This window comes from Papio anubis, chromosome 12 (assembly GCF_008728515.1).
Source record: "Papio anubis isolate 15944 chromosome 12, Panubis1.0, whole genome shotgun sequence".
NCBI lineage: Eukaryota > Metazoa > Chordata > Mammalia > Primates > Cercopithecidae > Papio > Papio anubis.
In genome coordinates this window covers 83,235,477-83,252,865 of record NC_044987.1, presented here as the reverse complement: position 1 = coordinate 83,252,865, position 17,389 = coordinate 83,235,477, and the positions used below count along the sequence as shown (strand labels likewise).

Sequence of the window (17,389 nt, the reverse complement as noted above, 5' to 3'; positions counted from 1 at the left end):
ACTTTCTTCATTTTGTGGACACTTCTCTCCAATATTCAGGGAACTTTTCATGGTGTCATCTTGCCATCATGACAACTGTTTGTTTCTGCTTATGTCTCCTCTAAAGCATTATTATTTAAAAATAATTCTCAGATAATAAAATTTCACATATTTCATATACATTGGAGCACCTGTCTGTAATCTCTGTATACTAAAAGCCATGCATTAAGAATGCTTTAAAATGATGCCTTACTTTGTCATTTGTATCTACCAAAATGCTGATTTATCATCTTTCTCCTTTTGTGTATAGTAAAAAAACATAAGAGTCCAAAAGTTCCCAAACTTTATTTAATTCAGGTCTATGATTCTGTGCTTCTCAGAGAACAGATTGCTTTTGGAAATTTTTGTCAAAATATAGTAGTAAAATTGAACAAATGCATTTAAACTAAAATATAAAAATGATTTTATTCTAAAAGCTGATTATTTGGCTCTAATATAAAATGAATGTATATTTATAGGATATAGTATGTGGAATATATCATTTTCACATTAAATGATAGAAAATATATATCTCAAGTTTAGATATAAAAACAAATTCCTGTTTCAGTAGACCAATAAAAATTAAGATCCTGTAACAAACTTCTATATAGCACATGTAATGACATGGTAAGTAGGCCCCATGGTCTTTTGCCACACACCAAGTTGTGGTTTGAATCAAGGCTTGAATTGTTAGTCGTGACAGGTATGAGTACATATTCAGTATCATAACTTTTAATTCATGTAAAGATAATTAGATCTAACAAAATGTTATCTTTTATCTCTATCAGGAAATTTCATTGACATAATTATTACATGAATTGTGTAGTTTTTCACATTTGTCATTTCTCTGCAAATAATTGAGTCAAGTGCAGGACTTTAGAAACTGTGAAAATGGATGTGTCATTTACAAAACCTGTAAGTTTCATTGATTGCTGCCCTCCTGTCTCATTCTATAGCTGGATAAAAGGTTACTTTCTCATTGATAAACGTCTACCAGGAAGCATAGCAGTAGAAGCTACTGGTAAAACGTCTGAAAGGGGAAAATGCAATTGTGATATACTGTGGAATTGCAACTGGGGATCTGTTTTAAGACTTCACATTTGAGAAGTGGCTTTATCTGTTTTCTCCCGCTTATAAGTCAGTGTTTTATATCATAGTTTATTGCCACAGGATGGTGCAATGGCAGTTCTTAAATTTCTTATAGTCTCTTTCCGACTACTTTTTATCTTAACTGCAACATCGCTTTTCCCCGGGACCACATCTTTTCATGTTTTCCCAGCAGAGGTTAAAAATAGAAATAGCTGCCACTTTTTTGAAGGATCACCAGTGCCCAGTCCTTTACTTAGCATTTCATTGATAGTGTTATGTTTATCAGAATAATAATTCCCTGAGTTTGACATTATTATTCCAATTTTATATAACCTGAGACTCAGAAGACCTTAATAACTTGTGTGATGTTAGAAACCTAGTATGTGGGTTGTACATCGCATTTGACTTGTAAAACTTGCTGTTTACCTTTGTCCTCTCCCCACATACCATAATGCCACAAAATGGAGGAAACATCAGTATTCTACAGGCCTTAATACTGCTTCGTGTTTACTCTGCTTCCACCTTCTCATGTTTGAAAAGCTTTTCATTGTAAATCCTGTGTTATCTTGCTAAGTTTCTCTCTGTCAACTTAATGATGTCATCTGCTATCTGTTGGTCACTCTCTATACGGAGTCTTTGTTCCTCGTCTTGAATGATTTTAATATTCATGTTGATCACCTACTTTATACCTCCATATTAATGTCTCTTGATTAATGTCTTCAAGGTCCTGAAAATCCACTCCAGCAAACTATATTCACATATATGCCTAGGCTTTGTCCTTACCACAAAATGCTTCACATATGAAACATTATACTCCAGCATCTCACTCTTAACACAACTAGTTGTTCCATTTCTATTACTTTGACTGCTTATTTTCTTTTCCTCATCATTGTATTTCATGTCTTGACATTTTTAAATTTTAATCTATTAACTCATTTTTTCAATTACTTTCTCAATAAAGCAAAAGCATAAAAACATGAAAAATGTCATCTGTTAATTTTGAAAAAGTGTGTGCTAGAAACTTTATATGTGATCACAGCTGAAGATCATAAAAGTGAAGCAAAGTACCCAAGTTCAAACAGGAAGTAAATGAGTAAATATGATAAAGAAACATGCCTGCCTTTGTAATTCCAAAGTCATGTTTCTATCACTACGCCATGTTGCTATTATGGCAACAATAAGAGGATATGGTATTTCAACAACCTTTTGCTTATTTTTGGTGGGGACCGAGTAAAAAAACTCTTCCTCTAAATAATCATTTATTTCAAAAGGTTGAAAGTTGATTATTGGGTTGGGGGGAAGGATGGAAAAAAACTCGCGATATTGTAATGGTTTTCTGACCTCTAAAAGAAAAAATTGAGTATATCAAAACATTAAGTGTGTATATCAAAACATAAAAATGAGTCTATCAAGACATTAAAATTTGTGTAGTGAGTATATCAAAACATTAATGATATATCAAATCATAATGAGAATATCAAAACATTAAAATTTTATGGAGAAAACATACTTAAAAAGTTTACCTAGGGGATGAAAAGCCATGGAGAAACACTGCTATTAGGTCACGTTTCAAACTAGAGCTGAGTCCCCAATTTGTGTAGAATCTGTCTGTACTATTTCAGTCAATTACAATTCTAATTCACCTCAACTTTTACTTCCATATTTATTATTTCTCAGAATACTCAATCTTTCAGCAAACAAACATATGCAAAATCACACACATTTAAACACAGAGTTAATAGATGACCTCATATCTTACCTCATAGAGAAAACTAAAGTTTTTGGGCAAGATATTTCTCAATAGTCTATCCCTCCTTACTTGCCACCCTCTTATATGAATCTATACCCATGCTAATATCTTCTTCCTGTCCCAATAGAAAATGTCTTTCCTCCCTTGCAATCTGAAAGTTTGACACCTCAATATTTTGACACATCAACCGTTTTCTGTGTTATATGTGTGTGTGTGTGTGTATATATATACACATATATATCTGTATATGTATACATGTATATATATGTATACATGTGTGTGTGTGTGTGTGTGTGTGTGTGTGTGTGTGTGTATAAACAGAGAGAGAGACAGACTGAGTCTTGTTCTAGCTCCCAGATTGGAGTGCAGTGGTGTAATCTCGGCTCACTGCAACTTCCACCTCCTGGGTTCAAGCGATTCTCGTTCCTCAGCCTCCCAAGTAGCTGGGATTACAGACACCTGCCACCATACCCGAATAATTTTTTGTTTTGTTTTGTTTTGTTTTTAGTTGAGACAGGTTTTCACCTATTTTCACATGTTGGCCAGTCTGGTCTCGAACTCCTGACGTCAGGTGATCTGTCCGCCTCTGCCTCCCAAAGTGCTGGGATTACAGGCATGAGCCACTGCACCCGGCCCATATATTTTTACTTTTTCTTTTGATATGGATATTCTATGTTCCCACCTAAATCTCATCTTGTATTGTAGCTCCCATAATTCCCATATGTTGTGGGAGGGATTGGGTAGGAGGTAATTGAATAATGAGGGTGGGTCTTTCCCATGCTGGTCCCATGATAGTGACTAAGTCTTGTGAGATCTGATGGTTTTATAAGGGGGAGTTCTCCTCAACAAGCTCACTTGCCTGCCACTATGTAAGACGTGACTTTGTTCTTCATTTTCTTTCCACCATTATTGTGAGGCCTCCCCAGTCATATGGAACTGTGAGTCAATTAAATCTCTTCCTTTTGTAAATTACTGAATCTCACATATGTATTTATTAGCAGTGTGCGAACAGACTAATATAGTATATCGGTACCAGTAGAGTGGGTATTGCTGTAAAGATACCCAAAAATATGAAACCAACTTTGGAACTGGGTAATAGACAGAGTTTGGAACATTTTGGAGGGCTCAGAAGAAGATAGAAAAATGTGGAAAAGTTTGGAATGTCCTAGAGACTGGTTGAATGGCTTTGACCAAAATGCTGATAGTGATATGAACAATAAAGTTGAGACTAAGGTGGTCTCAGGTAGAGATGAGAAACTTGTTTGGAAATGGAATTAAAAAAAAAAAAATGCTATGTTTTATCAAAGAGACTAGTGGCATTTTGCCCCTGTCCCATAGATCTGTGGAACTTTTAACTTGAGAGAGATGATTCAGGGCATCTGACGGAAGAAATTCCTAAGCAGCAAAGCATTCAAGACAGTACTTGGGTACTGTCAAAAGCATTCAGTTTTATGTATTCACAAGATATGGTTTAGAATTGGAAATTATGTTTAAAAGGGAAACAGAAAGGAAGCAGAACATAAAAATTCAGAAAAGTTGCAGCCTGAAGATGCAACAGAAAAGAAAAAACTCATTTTCTGCAGAGAAATTGAAGCCAGACACAGAAATTGGCATCAATAACGAGGAGCCAAATGTTAATCACCAGGACAATGGGGAACATATCTCCAGGAAATGTCACAGGTCTTCACGGCAGCCCCCATCATCACAGGCTGGGAGGTCTAGGAAGAATAAAAGGCTTTGTGGCCAGTCCCAGTGCCTTACTGCTTTATGGAGTCTAGGGACTTGGTGCCCTGCATCCCAGCCATGGCTAAAAGGGGTCAACGTATAGCTCAGGCCATCTTTTTCAGAGGGTGAAAACCCCAAGCTTTGGTGGCTAACACGTGGCATTCGGCCTGCAGGTCCACAGAAGTTAAGATTTGAGGTTGGGGAACTTCTGCCTAGATTTCAATGCCCAGGCAGAGGTGTGCTGCTGGGGCAGAGCCCTCATGGAGAACCACTGCTAAGGCAGTACAGAAGAAAAATGTGGGGTGTGAGACCCCATATAGAGTCCGCACAGGGCACTGCATAGTAGTGCTGTGAGAAGAGGGCCACCATCCTCCAGACCCAAGAATCGTAAACCAAGAGCTTGCACTGTGTGCCTGAAAAAGTTGACGACACTCAATGTCAGCTCATGAAAGCAACCAGGAGAGGTGTTGTACCCTGCAAAGCCACAGGGCAGAGCTACCCAAGGTAACAGGAAACCACCTCTTGCATCAACATGACCTGGATGTGAGATATAGAGTCAAAGAGGATCATTTTGGAGCTTCATGATTTGACTGCCTTGCTGTATTTTGGACTTGGTCTGTAGCCCTTTGGTTTTGGCCAATTTCTCCCATTTGGATGTACCTAGATAAACTTTTGATTTTACAGGCTCATAAACATTAGGAATTTCCCTTCTCTCAGATGAGACTTTGGACTACAGACTTTTCAGTTTATGCTGAAATGAGTTAAGACTTTGGGGGACTGTAGGGAAGGCATGACTGATTTTGAAATGTGAGGACATGAGATTTGGGAGGGGCTAGGGATGGAATGATATGGCTTGGCTTTGTCCTCACCCAAATCTCATATTGAATTGTAGCTCCTATAATTTGGAGCTACAGTGTGTCATGGGAGGGACTTGGTGAGAGATAATTGAATCATGGGAGCAGGAATTTTCCTATGCTGTTCTCATGATGGTGAATAAGTCTCATGAGATCTGATGGTTTAACAAAGGAGAGTTCCCCTCCACGTGCTCTCTTGCCTGCCGGCATGTAAGACATGACTTTGCTACTCATTCAACTTCCACCATGATTGTAAGGCCACCCCACTGATGTGGAATTGCAAGTCAATTAAACCTCTTTCCTTTATAAATTATCCAGTCTCAAGTATGTGTTTACTAGCAGCATCAGAACAGATGAATACATCTTTCAGCCTCTACTACCTCAATATATATGCATATGCCATCATTGGTTATGTTTGTCTGCAAATAACAATGCAACTATTACTGTCTTAAAATTTTTATTTATTTATTTATTTTTCCACACAACAGAAACTCTGGAATTAGGTAGTTGGTGTCATTGGTTTAGCAGCTTAGCAATGTCATGGGCTGTGTTTCAATTATTTTGGCCTTTACCTCATAATATCCATATGCAGCTGCAGCTTCATAAATTACACCTCTTAGAGGCCTCCCACAGAATTCTACTTTGGTCATGTTGGCCAAATTTGTTTCATGCATGGTTATTGAAACTGCATTAGAGGCTAGAAGGGTGAATAATTTTTCATGCCCCAATAGTGGAAGCAAGAGAGAAGAGGAGAGTTGAACAAGAGTACAGAGGTAGTACAGTCTACAGGACCTAACACACCATTTACGTATACATCTGAGTATTATACAAAGGAGTACAGTGCCAGATACAGAATTTTGAATAGTTCCTGTGTGTTCAGCCTTGTTTCCTTCTCCTTACTGTGTGGCATTTGGTCTCTAAGTCTTAGCCTCTGCAGTGTGTGAATGAACAACCCACTTTCCTATTTTCTGGATCCTTATCTGTGAACATTCTGAGTTGTGACTTCCTCTGCTTGGAATTAGGAATTATTAATTGTCCTTCCTGACTTAAAAAACAAATTAGTATGCATACTGTTATTCTGCCCCATTTCCTTTGCAATTATAAGTGTCTATATATTTTTATTCCTTTAATAACACTTCAATTTGTTTTTGGTAAAGAAAAAATAAAAGTATGTTCAACATGCCGTCTTTATCTGGAAGTTTCATACATTTATACTGGTATTTTACGTATCTGTATCTGTGAGAAGACTGTGAGCCCTTGAAGGCAATGACAATAATAAGTTGGTGTTTTTTTAAATATTTTAATCTTCAGAACCAAGCGTGGTGTTTAAATGACACTCACTTATTACAAGATGAAAGAGAAAGAGAGAGAGAGAGAGAGAGAGAAGAGAAGAAGAAGGAGAGGCAGAGGCAGAGGGAGAGGGCGAGGGAGAAAGAAGAAGAGGAGGATGGTGGAGGAGGAGGAGGATAAAAGGAAGAGGAGTAGAAGGAGGAAAAAAAGGGGGAAGGGAGGGGAAGAAGGAAATTTGTAGATTGTAATTCAGAGGCTTTACTTGGAAGTTATAATTATCTCTTTCAAACTTTGTGAACTATTAAAGTGAATTTCAAGTATTTGGCCATCAGGTTTCTTCTCCATAAACTTGAAATGATACTGTCTGTTTCATGTACCTCAAGTGATTGATATTCCTAAAATGAGATCAGATAATAATTCTGAGCATACTTTTAAAATTTTAAATAGTTAGAAAATTTCATGAGTTATTTCTCTACAAATTTTAACTTCAGCAATTGCTGTATTAGTACATTAACAAATAGATGAATATAAAATGACATTCAACAAACATTTGTTTCTATTAGTACATTAACAAATGGATGAATATAAAATGGCATTCGACAAACATTCATTTCAAACCTACCATGTGCCAGGCTCTATTCATGAGGCTGGAGATATAGCGGTGATCACGAGGACCAATCCTAAACCACATGGCACTTATCTTCCCTTACTTTACACTGGAGGGATATAGGGAAAATTGTTTCTGAAGTCATTACAGCTCTTTATACTAAAGACTAACACATTATATCATAGTGTGTTTCTGTATGAGTCTGTGACTTATAAACCAAATGGAAAGAAACTGAAAAATAAAAATCAAACCTTTCAAACATTCTAGTTAGCACTAGAGTCACCAAACTCTGGCTTTATTAAGTTCAAGTCACTTTTATTTTGATAACTTTTTAAAACCTTTTTATATTTTATAAATATTCTTCTCTCTGATTTAGTATATTTATATTTTACAGTATACTCAAATTAGGATTTTGCTTCTTATCCCTTTTTAAATATATCACTAATCAAGGGATCCAGCATTTAGTCCAAATTCTTCAGATTGGAATGGAAATTGATGACAATATATATCCCAAGCAGAACTGACACTTACTGTAAAACAATACCTCTCTTTCTCTTATATATACATGAATATATTTTAATCCATGTATTTTAAAACAATTTCATATATGTCGAGGAAATAATTAAGGATAAAATGATCACATACAATTATTTCAGGACTGGAATAAGACTCCATTAAAAAGTAAAGAAGAGAGAAAAGATGAACAATGATTGTAGCTTACTGCTTTTCATAAGCTATGTCAAATATTTTCTCACTTAGGTTCCGTGCTGATTGTTGGAGGTAGACATTGTTAGTCCTATAGTTTCTTAACTAATGAGGAAACTGAATTCTCAGCAAGATTAAATAACTTGCCCCAAATTTGTCTGTGACTAGTAGCTCTTTGAAAAAAAATCTACTGTACCCCAACCAACACACCTACTTGCTTAGTGTGTATTAGGAGGTCTTTATTGTATTCACAAATGGCCTCTTTAGAGAAGGCATAAGAAATACCATAAGCAAAGAGACTACAAACAATCCAACATTATCAATTCACTATTTTGTTTCCACAAATTTCACATTAAGACAAACAAAGACACATATTTTCAAGACAGTGTTTCATTAAGAAGAGAAAAAACACAGCGTACCACACTATTATGTAATCCTTCTGTGTCAGACTGGAAATTAAAAAATGTTTTGAAAGAGCTACACTTATACAGAAGATTATTCAATTTACACAAAGGGAAAGAAAGTAAGTGAATATAAAAGTACAATGCTTTCGAGAGTCTTGGAATTATAACGATTGACAGACAATTTTAAACACCAGCCATTTTTTAATTTTGTTTTTTAAATCTAGTATGGATTATGTGCCCAGCGCTCTAGATGCTAAATGGGAAATGTCATGTTTACAAGTCAGTAGATAAGCAGCATGGTGTTGCTGGTAGGATAAGAGTATTACATTCTGGCAGATGCTAGTCCAACTTCAGGCAGTGTGCACTCAAGTAGGTTATTTTTTTCTCACTGAATTTTTATTTTGTCTTTAAAACAATGATTTAAAAAGATAAAATTTAGAAAGAGCTTATGAGAGGGCCTGATATGTACTGAACCTCACCATATTAACTGTATCTGTTATTTATGACATTATATACTAAACACAAGACAACAAAGCCCTTGCCGAAGGAATGTGAATCCAGAAAGAAAGACATACAAGGAATTAGGTGATTACAGTATAAAATGAACATATGATGTAAAAAGTACATGGTGCTAGAAGAACATATAGATGGGTCATTCAGATATGCCAGAGCATCAGTAGAAACGTTTAGGAAGAGGCAATGACTAGACTGAATGGGGGATGAAAACAGATGAAGGATACAGGAAAGTATTCTCAAACTGGAGGAACTGGGAAGTGGCCAAGTCAAAGCATACTGCAGTGGTTGGTCTGCTGCTGCTAGTCTCTAAAAGTGAATCCTGTGCATGAGAGATACAGAAGCTGGAGAGGAAATCCCATTCATCCATTCATCTTTTGCCTTAAAGAGATAGGGAAATGTGAGAGAGAAAATACTTGAAGCACCAATCAGTGAGAACAGTACCACAGCACTGAAGAAAGATCCACAAAGATCACGCTCATTCAGGGACTAATAGTTGGGATCTGGATGATGGGATGGAGAATCAGGATGGTGTGCAGGCTCTTGGAGAGCTCAGGACAGAAGCTATTTAAAATTGCCATAGAAAAATTTCAACACTTGCCAACGATAATAATACTGCTTTTGTGTACTAGTTAAATGTCAGTCCCGGAATTAAATTAAAAGACTGGTGAATTAAATTATGGCTTGAATTTATTTTTGTTTAAAGTTACTTTATTGTAATTTGACATTTTCTCCCATCTTCTCTGTGTGTATGTGTTTGCATGCATTCCACAGGATCTGTACGTTAGCTAACAATGGATAGGCCAGGTTTCAAAAAATAAATTTCTAGTTTTATGACATTGAATAGTGAATAAAATTTATGGTATAAAATTTATGATGCTGGCATGATGAAGACTGTGTAATTCATCTAAATTGACTTACAAATCAGTGACAATTACATTTGTATATCATTTTGCCATTTCTAAGACACTTTCACATTATGAAATGTAATATCACATTAATTTAGTGTGGTAGATGGAGCAGCTATTCAATAATTTATAAACACTCTTTAAGCAAACTTTCATTGCTGCCATATCACCAGAAGCAAAGAGGGACATGTATTATTATTATATTCACTCTGTAAAGGTGTAACTTGAAACTTGAGAGATAAAATACATCTTGACAGGCAAAATGAATTTGGCATCCCTAGACTGAAAAATCCAAAGAAATATATGTGGACATAAAATTTCAAAATGCAAGAACTTTCACAAGTGTTCTCATTTCAGTCTTTATGATTTTTTAAAAGGCCAGAAAGTTACTTTCCTCCAAGATCTCTGAACCACACAAATTTTGGAACAAGGTTCTCTTCTGAAAAGCTTCTTTTCAGTACACCAGTTTAACATAGAGTTAAAGTTTAAAAGTTGGTTTTGGAATCAGTAATTAAAACTATCTATTTGGTAGAACTTTGAAACTAGAATTCATAAAATACTTTTGGTTAGACAGGAGGCAACAACAAGGATTCTAAACTGGAACAAATTGAAGAACAAATTTACTGTATGGATAAAATAATGCTCATTTCAGTAAAGTTACTTCAAACCACTCTTACGGTCTTTGTAAAAGTTACTACCAATATTGATTGCACTAAACAATTATTGAGGGGCTCCGAGGATACAGAAGATAGGACCTCTGTACTCATAGAACTATGTCTGATATAGCACGTACATATAAAGGAGCATTATGAAAAATATTATAACTGAAGTTAGAGAAAAACACCTTAAAACTCAAAAATAAAAAATTCAAAGACAGTAGACATACTTTCTACTTGTGTATTCTCAATTTATTTTGAAGAGTATCTATTAAAATATTATATGTAAAAATATTATAAATTATTACAAAATAGATATAATACTAGTAAAATATAAGAGGAGTAACAGAAAAAGGGGAAAGAATAAACTCATTTGTTAGTCAATAACTGAAAGCTAAATGCTTACATTAAATAATACTAGTGGATGATTGATGCATGCAGAAAAAATAAATTAAAAACTAATTTTAAAAACGGGCAAAGTAGCTAGTTTAACATAAAATAAGCTACCAGGAAACTAAGAACATTAAAAAGATGTAAAACTGAACATTAAAAAGACTTACACCTAGAACAACAACAAAAACAACTCCTTCAATATCCTCAAAAAAGTGTTTGTGAATTATAGAGCAAAGAATATGTATCTTCTACAGAAACACAGAAAACATAACACAGTGTACATAATTTAAACATGCTATGACACAGTCGAGATCAGATAAATCAGTAATACAAATAAAGGTTAAAGGGCTTAATTTAGCCATTAAAAGACAGATTCTTCCATTTGACTTACAAATCAAGGCTCAATTATGCACTGCACATGAGAGATAAACCTAAAGCAAAGTGAATTAAAAAGGCTAAAAATAAAGGAATGAATAAGATGTGTGAAAGAGATAAAAGAACACTGGTAATGATTCTGAGGGTAAATAAAATGGCTAGCCTAAATAATATAATCACCTGGACAGATCTTATGGGTATGTCAAATGTTACACCATAATAATGAAGAATATAACTTCTTGAGTACTCATGCAGCTCACAGATCATGAAAATATAATGAGCTAAAAGGAAATATTGATTCATTTGATGAAGTAGATGAATTACAAATGAAACATAAAAACTTTTGAAAACTTAAAAGTACTTCTGAAAAATTCAAAAGTAGGTATTAACAAATAGTAACACATCCCTGGTTTTGGTTAGAGAGTCTCACTGTAAGAAGATGTTATCTCTAAGTTGATTTGTAAATTTAATAAAATTCCAAAAGAATATAAAACAGACTTTGTATGCAGTTAGATAAGTTGGTTCAAAAGTTCATATGAATAAACAAATAGGCAAGACCAGCCAGTAAAATACTTAAAAGATAAAACCAGAAATTAGAGTATTAAAACAGATAAACAAGATTTCATGACATACTATAAAGACTCTAATCAAAATAGTGTAGTACCAGTGCATGAATAGAAAAACAAAGTAGTTTTAATTATTTGAGGTATGGATCTTATTTAACCTTTTTTGTGTGTGTGAATTGTCTATTCATGACTTTTCTCATTTTGCCATCATGCTTTTGTCCTTTATTCCCCATTTAAAAAAATATTTTGGAAGGACTTTTGTTAATGGTCTGGAAAAGATACTAAAACTCACTGTTTTAAAAATGCAAGTAAAAAAATCATTGAGAAAAAAATTATTTTTTTCACACTAGATTGTCAAAAATTAAAGTGACAAGATATTCTGTTGTAATGCTGTTAGTAGGCATTCTCACACATTGTTGATGGGAATATAATCTGATACAATCCTTCTAGTGAAAAATTTTGAAACTACATAAGCACTTGCCCATTTGACCCAGAAATCCAAGAGAGTGGTTGAATAAACTCTGGTACAGGCACACACTGGAGTATTAGGCAGCCATTCAAATGGAGCAGGAAGGTTTTTATGAACTTAGACAAGTGGTTTTTAGCACATATTGTTAAAATTTTTTTTAAAAAAGTGCAAAATAATGTTTCTGTTTCTATGTAAGAAGAAGCACATATATAATAATATACATGAATATAAAGAATCAAGATATATAGAGAGAGGAAGGAAAACTCAGAAATGAGATATGCTGCCTACAAGGCATAGATTGGGAAGGGGTAAAACAAATAAGGAAATGGAACCAGTTAAGAAGAGACAGGGGACAGTGATACATCTCTAATTATACATTTTTTATATTTTACTTTTCAAACTCTAATAAAGTTTCACATACCCTAAAGTAAATTAGATAATATCAGCCAGGAAGAAAAAGAGGGCAAAATGGAATACAAATGCTGACAAATAGCCCTAAGTTGATTACATATGCATGTATTTGCCTACCTAGCTTAACCTGATTAGAGATGTAGAAGAAATAAAATGAATTCTAGAAACAGAATTTTTACAGAAAATCAAAATATCTGTCACAAATACTGCACCCTAGTTGTTTAATTTATTTTTCACAAGAATACAGGTTAACATTTCTGAAACAATGTGGATTGTATATTTAAACAAAAAGCATAAATATATTGTATATAACTCACTATACAAGAAAGAATTTACAAATAATCAGAGAGAGAAGACTAGAATGAACATTTTGGTGTTGGATTGGATATAGAAATAGGAGAAATAGATAGATAAAGATAACAGCTACAGAAATAGTTAAAATATGTGAATAGTACATATATTTCCTAGCTATGTCCAGTGAGGGGATTCAGAAAAACTGACCCCTGGGTAGCCATGACGACACTTACAGTGTTGACTTCTTAGTGTCACTATTACATAACAGAAATGAGAACTCCTGGGAGAAATAGGCAGATTCCAGGAGTGGGGCAGGGCAATATAATACGAGTCCTAAATATCTTGTGGTGCCAGAAGGTAAGAAAGTGCTTAAAAATGATGAGATCATGTTGAAATTACACAGAAACCAGTGTTCAAATCTGGGACAATTGAATCTGGGACAATTGGAGCTAAATAAATAAGTATAGAAATAGATTAAAAGTCATTAAATAAAATGAGTGATTCTATATGACATAAATAATTGGATAAATAAATGTGGTAAAGAAACAGCCCTATTCACATTAGAATTCAAACTAACAAGTGTAGAAATGCTGATGGAAATTATCATGTCGCAGACACCAGAGTAATATTTATTTTAGGAAAAATTCATCAAGGAATGCTAAAATTAGGGAGCAAGTATATATTAATAATGAGATAAAATAATATTGTTATTGTTTCAAAGTATATTTCCCAAGGTAATTGTTGATTGTACTGAAAAAATTGTAATGTTACAGAAGAGAAACGTGATTTATACCAACTGTCTTAAATAAGTGATCAAAATTAGCATCATAAATAACAAGAAATTTCAATATCATGTATTGCCCAATGTAATGTACTAAGAAAAATATAACATCATTCATAGGGCAACCTACTCCAAAATGCAGAATCTCGATGTAAACATGAGACAACATCAGACAAACTCAAGCTAGTAAAACATGTAAAAAATAACTAGTCAGTACTTTTTAAAGGTGTCAAAGTTATCGATGTAAACGAAGTCTGAGGGCTGTCTCTGATTGGAAGAAACCAGGAAAACATTAACAAATGGAATTCAATCTGGGATCCTAAAATGGATCTTATATTAGTAAAAGAAAATTAGTAAGACCATTTGGTAAGTTTTAGTAGGCCTATAGATTATATAATAGAATTGTTATCAATTAAATTTCCTGATTTTGATATTTGTACTCTGGTTGTATAAGTTAGCAATGTTTAGACAATTAGGGTGAAGGGTATGTGAAATTCTTTATTATATTTGAAACTCTTCTCTAAGTCTGAAATTACTTAAAATAATAAGTTAAAAACAAAACAGAATAAAATTTCGGAAATCAGCTTAACATTTCGCCCATTCCTGTATTCTTTCATTCATTTAACAAAGGATTAACAAGATTTATTATGTGCTAGGAATTGTTCTCTGTATTAGGAGCGGAGACACATAAGTTAGATAAAACCATTGTTGTCTTTGAGCTTCTGTACTATTGGAAGGGAGAATGTATAAAGAAAATTTACACCGTGATTTTACACAGTAAGTACAAGTCCCTTTTGAATTACAAACATAAAGAAAATAAAATAGAGTGATAATATAATTGCTGTTAACAGAAAAGGGACAGGAAAAAGAGACAGCTTTGTAACTATAGTGAGTCATTCAGTATGGCACCTCTTCAAAGTCCACCAACCAAAGCTTACCACACGTGAAGATCTGACAGAAAAGGAAAGATGCATCTTGGCGATGAAAATTAAAGCAACTGATCTCAATAGATGGGTCTTTTGATTCTTAAAAGAATGTCAGCTATATTATAGGCATTAAGGTTTTAAAAAATACCTTGCGATACAAGCCACAGAATGTCCGTGCTAAGCTGGTCATATATAGGGAATTAAATATTACAATACACTTCTCAAGGAAAATTGATTAGTTGAAAATGAATATGCTTCTCTCATTGGAATCTTTCTATCCAGCAAAAAATAGGTGTTCAATATTTACCTATCTATAGATGCTTCACAAACCACTGATTCCCTTTGAAAGGAGAAAGGAACTATCTCATTCACAAAAATGCAATTTCCAAGCCAAGCTGAGGCCTGCATGATAAACTATTCTTCAGAATGGGAAGACTAGTGCCAATAAATTCACTCAATATAAACATGGTTACACTGGAAACTAAAATTAGACCACATTTAATAGGAAAAAAGCACATGACAAAATGATTCTATACTGACAAGAGTGGATTTGGAGATCATAAATGTTGTCATTTTTTAAACAAACGAAGCTCAGGAAATTTCAGAAGTTTTCAGATGTTCCAAAACTTAAATTATTATCTTTCATCAAAATCGATCCTTCCCCTTGTCATTTTTGTGGTGAGAAAACAATATCCACTCTCCTAGCATTTTGCGATAATATAATATATTGTCAGTTTTGAGAAATGGAGACTGTGTTTTAATAATTATCACATCTCCAATACTCAGCACACATGTGGCACTTAATGAGTTCTGTAACTTGTAAATGAATACTACAATTTAGAAAGATTTAGTAATTTAAACAAATTCAGACTTTTTCATGCATTTCTAGTTAAAAAACAATATATATATATATTTTTTTTGAGACAAGGTCTCACTCTGTCACCTAGGCTGGATTGAAGTGGCACTATCTTGGCTCACTGCAACCTCTGCCTCTCAGGTTCAAGTGATTCTCGTGCCTCACCCTCCCGAGTAGCTGGGATTACAGATGTAGGCAGGTGGTGGTGGCAGCAGGAACCTATAGTCCCAGCTACTTGGAGGCTGAGGCAAGATAATCGCTTGAACCTGGAAGACGGAGGTTGCAGTGAGCTGAGATCATACCACCGCTCTCCAGCCTGGGCGACTGAGGGAGACTCTGTCTCCAAAAAAAAAAAAAAGGGGGTTATGCAGACAGCCTTCCAAGATGTCCTGAAAATTCCTGGAAATGGCGTCTTTAGTGATACTGTTGGTATGCCAAATTCTTCATGACCTCTTACTAAACTTAGAACAATAGAACAGGTTTAATTTGTAATTCAACATCTTCTGAGCACTAAAGTCAAATCAATGCCATTTGGGTAACTTGTCATGCTGCATGCCTAATACTCAATAAGCTCAAGTCATCCTCTGTAGTTCCTATAATGGCTCAGCCTGAATTTCCCATGTGTCAGTGTCCTGGTAATAGATAGCACTGCTGCAGAGATAATATTTCTTCACCTGTGGCCATCTACTCAAGTCGGCCATGCTATGGCTTTTACTGCTAAGAAATACTGTGTTTCCCTCTTAAAATTTCAAAGTCTCTAAGCTGGATAAGTGACTGCCAGTCACAACATCGTAAATGATCTCAGCTTTTCTCCCTGATGTTCTTTAATATTGAAAATATTGTCTTCATGGTCAGGAGAGAAGGGTTACCTAATACACTTGATGCTCACCAGAGCTGATCACAGTGCAAAACGGAACTCTGAATTCAGAAAAGGAAGTGGCCACCACTGTGTGTGTGAATGCATTTATTTTCCTTATCTCGTCATTAAAGTTTCCTCTGCTTTGGATTTATAGGGCACTATTAAAATGTAACCGCACGTGTTACCTACCAGACGGAGAGAAAAGGCCCATCTAAACTTTTAAAACAACACTAAGACTGGCGATCAAGCAAGAAAAAAAGCCGTATTATTTATTTGGTGGAAAGCCCTCACAAACTACTCGATTTGAGGGCAATGTTACGACTTCTCTTTATTTCACTTTCTAAGATGTGGCTTGTATATACTGTGGATTATTCCAGTGAGGAATTTTTAACCTTACACAGCTTGAATTCCTCAGTACCCTGTGCTCACATGACTCTTCTGGTCTTTATTTCAGGAGTGGATGTTATGACAGAGGAATGTAGGAAGGAAGGATATCAGACTCTGAACGTCCATCCATGTAAAACACTGAATAAAACTAACTGATAAACAGGGCTTTTTCCTCAGAAAGTTGTCGTAGTTGTGACTCCATCCAATTCTTCTAACAGCAAGTACTCATTTGGGCTCATTTTACAGAAGGAAAACTCTTGACGTGGTTAAGTGAACACAGAAATTTTACTCAAACTTGGCTTCTATTCCATATTTCATGTTCTTTTTACTATGTCATATACCTACCAATGGCTCTAAACAGTTAATATATTTTCTAGAATAAAGTATCATATTGATGTTAATCTATATATTTCTAAAGTACAGTTACTATGATATATTAACTTTTATCAAAAGGTGAACATATTTTATCAAAACTCCAAGTGTATCTGTTATTATTAGACAATGAAAGCATATGGAAAGAAATCTTTATAATATTGTGTGTATATACTTACAA

General features: G+C 34.6%; 1 long non-coding RNA gene across 1 annotated transcript; it reads left to right on the top strand.

Moving 5' to 3' along the window:
• The first annotated feature begins 12,910 nt into the window (after nt 1-12,910).
• LOC103877602 lies at nt 12,911-17,012 on the top strand. Its single transcript, XR_637367.4, has 2 exons — nt 12,911-13,384; nt 16,904-17,012. It is a non-coding gene; the product is annotated as an uncharacterized LOC103877602 (long non-coding RNA).
• Nucleotides 17,013-17,389: the final 377 nt, after the last annotated feature.